This window comes from Perca fluviatilis, chromosome 10 (genome assembly GCF_010015445.1).
Source record: "Perca fluviatilis chromosome 10, GENO_Pfluv_1.0, whole genome shotgun sequence".
In the NCBI taxonomy this organism is placed as follows: domain Eukaryota; kingdom Metazoa; phylum Chordata; class Actinopteri; order Perciformes; family Percidae; genus Perca; species Perca fluviatilis.
This window is the reverse complement of record NC_053121.1, coordinates 39,726,632-39,733,736: the sequence shown is the minus strand read 5'-3', so window position 1 is coordinate 39,733,736 and position 7,105 is coordinate 39,726,632. Positions and strand designations below refer to the sequence as shown.

Genomic DNA, 7,105 nt, shown 5'->3' with positions numbered 1-7,105 from the left:
GTCGGAATGGGAAAGAAAGGTGATCTAAGCAACTTTGAGCGAGCATGGTTGTTGGTGCCAGACGGGCTGGTGAGTATTTCACAATCTGATCAGTTACTGGGATTGTCACCCACAACCATTTCTAGAGTTTACACAGAATGGTCTGAAAAAGGAAAAACATCCAGTATGCTCCAGTCCTGGGGGGCGAAAATACCTTGTTGATGCTAGAGGTCAGAGGAGAATGAGCTGACTGATTCCAGCTGATAGAAGATCAACTTTGACTCAAATAACCACTCGTTACAACCGAGGTATGCAGCAAAGCATTTGTGACACCACAACACGAACAACCTTGAGGTGGATGGACTACACCAGCAGAAGACCCCACCGGGTACCACTCATCTCCACTAAAAATAGGAAAATGAGGTTACACGAACTCACCAAAATTGGACAGTTGAAGACTGGAAAAATGTTGCCTGGTCTGATGAGTCTCGATATCTGTTGAGACATTCAGATGGTAGAGTCAGAATTTGGCGTAAACAGAATGAGAACATGGATCCGTCATGCCTTGTTACCACTGGGCAGGCTGCAGGTGGTGGTGAAATGGTGTGGGGGATCACTTTTGCCTTTAGAACTGCCTTAATTCTTTGTGTCATTGATTCAACAAGGTGCTGGAAGCATTCTTTAGAAATGTTGGCCCATATTGATAGGATAGAGTAAAACACGGTATTAGTATGGTGTTCCTAATAATCCTTTAGGTGAATGTATGTTGGTCAGTGAGCAGCAGCTGCACCATATACTCCCCCTCTCTCACTAATAAACGCTGCTCATCTTTTCCCTGTAACTCAATGATAAAACCATTTTAACTTCTAAATATTGAGGCAAAGTCAACCCTAAACTCAGATCTGATCAGGAGATGCAAATACTGACTGTACTCTTGTTTTAAAAGAGAGACATGATGTTTTTCTTTTAGTTTCCTGTTTCAGGGCGTGTGGCTGCTGCAGCAGCAGGTTAGCTGATGCAAGGCACAGAGTATGTGCATGTTTTTTTTTCATGAGTTCGCTGCACAAACTCAAGAAAATGATTCAAACCCTTTATAGAGGTGACCCATTTAAATCTAAATTGCTTAATTTAAATATATCTATTTAAGATCATATGTATATTTATTTAAGTGGTTTAACTAAAAATGTATTAATAGCTCCACGTATGAAATTGATTTATGTTAGATCGCCAAAAAAAAGTGTCATACGGGAGCGCCCTTTATGTATGTGTGAGACAGTGCGCTCTTTCCGCCCATCTCCTCATCCTCTGGCTGCAACGCGAAGGTAACGTTTGGAGAACGCTGCAAAATAAAAGGTGAAAATACACTACTTGGTAAGTGTTTGTTTACTGTAGTAGATTAGAAAGTATCTAACTGTCAAATAACGGTAATTTTGTAATACTGACCAAAACTCTCTCACTCTTCAAAGATGAAGGGAGATGGCTGGCTAAAGTTAACTTTTGGTGGCTAGTTAGTGCTAATTTTAGACTTTTAATGTTACTGTTTATTGAAATATAGCGTTAGACGCCACATTGACTGCTTTGGTTAACTTATTTGTTGCTCTTTGTCACCGCAATATTGGACCGGGCAAAACTGGCCTGTAGACAAATAGAAGTAAAAGAGGCCGATTTCTGCCGGTTTTTTGTGTGTGTGTGTGTGTGTGTGTGTGTGTGTGTGTGTGTGTGTGTGTGTGTGTGTGTGTCCAATATTAAAACGTTAGTTTAAATGTGTATAGCTCGTTTGGTGATTATGCATTTTGGCTGTAGGTGTACTATGAAATAATATGACCATATTGTAGGTTGAAGTACAGCACCTATGCACTAATGTGTTTGACTATAATTAATAATTACTTTTATTTGGATACATCGCATGATTATTTTACCTCTAATATTTGTATCTCATCTTTTGCAGTTTGATAAGTTGTAAATTACTGTCCCAGAGGAGAGAAGAAACTAGAACATATTCACATTTACAGTTTTTTTTATTGCTATGACATTCTTTTGAATACTTTTAACAACTTTCCTATACTCTGAAAACAGCACAACATCCGTCTGTGTAGGCTTTACAATTAACACATTTATTGTTGCTTTGACACAAAGGGCATACAGTTAACACAAATTTTAAATTCTTGAACATCTTTTACAAACAAGCTCAACCAAGACCAAAACAATGGATATGTCCTGCCAAATTCAGAAATGCTTTCACCCTGTATGTCAGAACAAATAACATCATGTTCTAAACCTAACTTATAGGCTAAAGTGAAAGTGAACAGCTGTTCACAAATAAACACAAATAGATCCCCTGCATTTTATTCCATTGATACTGACAAACAGCTGATTGAAGTTATGCAAATAGATCAAATCACAGCTGATTCCCTTCTAGGAAACACACTCAGGTGTTGACCATATGTTACAGTAGTACATACAGTAAAAGATCACCTATTTGTGCTGATTTTGTGTTGAAAAGGAACAACAAAGATGAACAGAAAGAAAGTAAGAAAACTGACTGCAAGAGGGAGAGAAAGACGAGTACCAGGACAATTCTGTCTCTGTCTTCTTTTTTTCATAAACCATACAATCTATAAAGCTACTCTGAGATGGGTCATTCATTTTTATGGATACAAGCCCGAGTCTGGAAGAACCGGCGGTAGTAACGCTACACCATTCGCACAGCAGAGGCCTGTACTATGAAGCAAGATCAACTTGTCCTGGATCTCTTTCAGTTATCCGGCTTCACCTAACCTAACAACCGCGGTCCCGCATAAGCTGTATCACGATGTTGGTTATCAACTAGTTCAGTTAACCCAGGTATTTCCAATTTAGAGACGCGCACGTTCACATAAAAGAGGCGGTGTTTGCGCACTACAACCAATCGCAAACATCTACCAGAGCCGCATGTTTTATATAAGAAGAGCAAACTATAATTCTACATAAATATGAAGAACACACACTCTGTTTTACAGGGAAACACAATACAGTCGCTGCTTCCTAAAACAGGAAGGAAAGCTGGCAAAAAAAAATAGCCGACGCTGTAGATGTTTAAATCACAACTCCAATATCACTTTCCCATCAGTCAGGACCAAGATCTGCCCATAATTACACTTGCGCTTTCCATAAACTGTCATTGCTTTAGCCTATTATTTCAGTTGCAACCTTAGCAGTGGGAAGCGATTGTGAGAGCAAATAAAACATATAAAAACATAATTCAAACCGATGTGAGCATTGGCGACACACGGCTCAAGAAGCCGATATGTAATTCCCTCCCATTGAAATATATATTTTTCCAACAGGTTCTCACACCCAACTCGTAAAATAAGGACGTTTGGTCAGGAGCCTTTCTCGTTCTTATTGACGCTAAAAGTCTTCTTTAGCGCTACAAGTGACGCCGCTTGGTCGGCACTAATGCCGTCCCTTTTGACGCGCTTGGTTCTGTGACACGCGAGAGGAACGGGACGGTTGGGTTTAGGAAAGGGTCGTGGGTGGGCGTACGGTTCCCTGACACGCGGGAGGAAAGAAAAAGGCGACTCTAAAAAGCGACTCTAGCAAGCATTACAAGCGGGATGCGAACCTGGGTCTCCTGCGTGAAAGTCCAGTGTTTGACCCCTCCACCACCACCACAACCAACCTCCTTACATACTACTCGCTAAATCCCATCTAACTGCGGCTTTCCCTTTGCGTTACACAAATACGCTAAAGGGCGCTTTTTTTCGTTGCATCAGACGCTGACAGCCACTGTCCAAACGTACTTATTTTACGAGTTCGGAATGAGAACGGGTTGATATTTCATAAAAATACCAATCAGGGAATGTTAACGGGTTTGTTGGTCTCTAAATGTTTTAACTTTTATGAGCGCACCTCTCTCTTTCCCCCTCTCTCTTCCTCTCTCTCTGTCTGCACTGAGCTCCGCCTGATCTTCTTTAAGAATGGTGATGCCGTTATTAATGGAGTATTGATTGGTCAGTAGGCGGTGCTTTTACACCAGTTGATCTCTGATCTCCAACTTAACCTGCTCCCGACCAGGTTAGGCATTCAGCATGAGTTACCACGGCGACTGAACCCAATAACAACTGATCCACCTTCGTGATACAGAAAGTGCTGGGTTAAACCTGAAGTTAGCTCGCTAACGCCAAATCCTGCTTCATAGTACAGGCCTCAGGGCAGTGGAACCCTATTGTAATCCTAAGGATTATTATTATTTTTCTCTGCGTAAAACAGATGCTACAGCCAAAACCGTACATGGTGGGGGGGGTGCCTTTTTCAGGACAAAAAAACAATTTGCACCACTAGGTGGCGCTATAGTAGAGATACGCATTTGGCCCTATAACTCCCAAACTGGATCGCGATTTATCGCAAACCTACTTTTTCTAACTCCTCCTAGACCATGCGACCAATCTGCACGAAACCAGACCGACATGATAAAAAATTATCAAAATAATTTTTATCGGATAAAAATTGCATACTTGGCTACTTGGGGGTGCTACAAGTACAAAAGGTTTATATCTCATGAACGGTTCATCTGATTTTTACGAAATTCATTTAGGCCCACTCCTGAGGCCACGCCTACAGTGGGGTACTGATTCATCAAAGTGGGCGTGGCCTATGGACCCAGGTTTGGATTCACCACTTACACTAATGTGAGCAACTTCAAATTTACAGTGTAAATGTACAATGGTTCAAGGACCTGACATAATAAAAATTACACACATGGACCACTAGGTGGCGCTATAATGACATAAAACGGTTCTTTGCCTATTACTCCCACATTCCACATCGCACATTAGAAAACCTTACATCTACGTGTTCCTTGAATCGAGCTGAATCTGATGATATAGGCTTCGTCCATTTCTGCTAAGATTTTTTTTTTCGCAATATCGCGCAATGTGATAATAGGCCATGGAGGACCTATTATCACAAAACTTGGTTCGTAGCATCTCCAGATGCACCTGACCAAAAGCTATCAAAACAATCTTTTTACGTTAAACTATCCACAATTTACAAGCAAACTAATTTTAATAGCTAGCCACAAAACACAAACTTTAGCATATCTCGTCCAAATGAAGAGGTATCAAAACTTGGTATTCTTTTTCGACATCCCACTCCGAGCCTCTGTACCAAATGTGGTGAAAATCAGCCGTTAGGGGGCGCTATAATGAACGTAGACACGTTTTGGCAAATAACTCAATGCATTTAAATGGGAAGATTGCAATGGCAATATTTCTGCTGCAGTAAATGCTATAATCACAAAATGTCATGATTATAAATAAAACAATGATTATTGTTCCATGTCCGACTATGATGATATGTACCAAATTTGGTTAGGGCCGCCCCTAACGGACAATACATTTGGTATAATCAACGACGCTGTTTCGGCCCTTTTACTCAATGTTAATGGGATATTTGCAATGGCAACGTACCGCAGACCTTGCGACTCACACCCTGGATATTTCCCGACATTTGCCTCCCCACTGTCATGTTTTGGGTCCCACTTTCAGTCCTGTTTTCGTACGCTCCACGGGTCATCGGGGGCTACTCGCGTCGGGGGCAACTGGCGCCGGTAGGCTTGGACCCCGTCATAACTGCTTGCAGTTCTAGTTTGTATTGAATTTCTGCAGCAAAAGAAACAAAATGTAAAACACAATCTATGATCAATACAATAACTATTGTCTACTGTATAAGGGCAGACCTGACACATAAAATGATGCAGTTTCTGTAATTCCATCTGATGTTAGTGTTTTGTATGATATTGTCCTATGCTTTACTAAATGTTCCTGTTGGATGTGTTAGTGTTTTGGAAGAATTATTTGATTTTGAGACATGTTTGCATTGTTTTGGTAGACATAGTGTATTGTGTTAGTAAATTATTGTATTTTGAAAATTAGTGTTAGAACTGTAACAAGCTGACGTAACACAAGTTTACCTGTTTTTTACATTAAAAATGACTCAAAGTGATTAATGGATTATCAGAATAGTTGGACATTAATTTAATAGTTGAAAATTAATGGGTTTATCGTTGCAGCTCTGTTTCTGACATCCTCCATTTTACAGTTTTTTTCGATTGCTAAATGTCAGTGGACACAACTGGAGTCACATGAGCAAAACTCTAACTCCAGGCTGCACAGCAGCAGTTCATGTGGACCAGACCCTAGTTCGTTTTTCATTGCTTGAACACAGTTTTCAAAACTCTACACACTTATCCCTTTTTTAATTTATTTTTATTAATTTATGTTGGTCATCATGATTAGGTACCAGAAAGTACATCAAATAAAGGCGAAACAACAAAGAAAAACAAAATAAAAAAATAAAGACAAATTTTGATATACTATGCTTCCCTCAATACTTATTGATTATTTCGACCCACCCCTACTTTTTTACTTCTTCATTTTTCTTTAACATCAACCCCTAGGTCTTCCATCCATTTACTGTATATACTTTGTAATAATGCATCACTGCTTTCCATGCTTATCAGTAAATTGTACATAGAGCCGATCAGCCTCGTTTTTTTGTTGCTTTGGCTTAAAATGTTAGACATTTCAGGACTAATGTTCTTTTCCAAGTCAAAATTGCAGGTAATCCAGTTTTTCAGTTGCATATACCTAAATAATTCTATACGTTTTAGGTTATATTTGCTTTTTAATTTACTGAATGGTGCAACAGTGTCATGGTTTGTGACATCTGACAACTGCTGGATTCCACGTTTTATCCATGTTTCCCAGTAAAGCTGCATGCTCTGTATTTTTATGATAGATTGCTCCAAATTGGTATTTGCCCGGGAAGCCCTATTTCTTGATGGAGAATTTTTTATTTTATTCCAGGCCTTTAATGTACTATTAATAACAACATTTGTTTATTTGATGTTGCCCTTAGTAAACTGTTGCACTGTAATTGTTTGTTTTCTACGTCTATCCATGGATCTTCATTTGTTTTATTTATTATGCGTTCAATATAAAATGACTGAGCTGCTACGTGATAGAACTCTAAGTTAGAGAGCTTTAGACCCCCCTTCTGCTCTTGAGTGATACAGAAGTTTCCTTTTCAATCTACATGCTTTATTCGACCAAATGAATGAAGAAATTATTAAGGTTACCTCCTT

The 7,105-nt window shown here is 39.5% G+C and overlaps 1 protein-coding gene across 1 annotated transcript in view; it reads left to right on the top strand.

Annotated features, from left to right (window-relative positions):
• The first annotated feature begins 1,103 nt into the window (after nucleotides 1-1,103).
• Nucleotides 1,104-7,105, top strand: part of LOC120566833 (NLR family CARD domain-containing protein 3-like) — a 43,298-nt gene continuing 37,296 nt past the window's right edge. The window contains exon 1 of the mRNA XM_039813490.1: nucleotides 1,104-1,350. The gene's annotated coding sequence lies outside the window, so the exon portion shown is untranslated. The remainder of the gene's footprint in view (nucleotides 1,351-7,105) is intronic.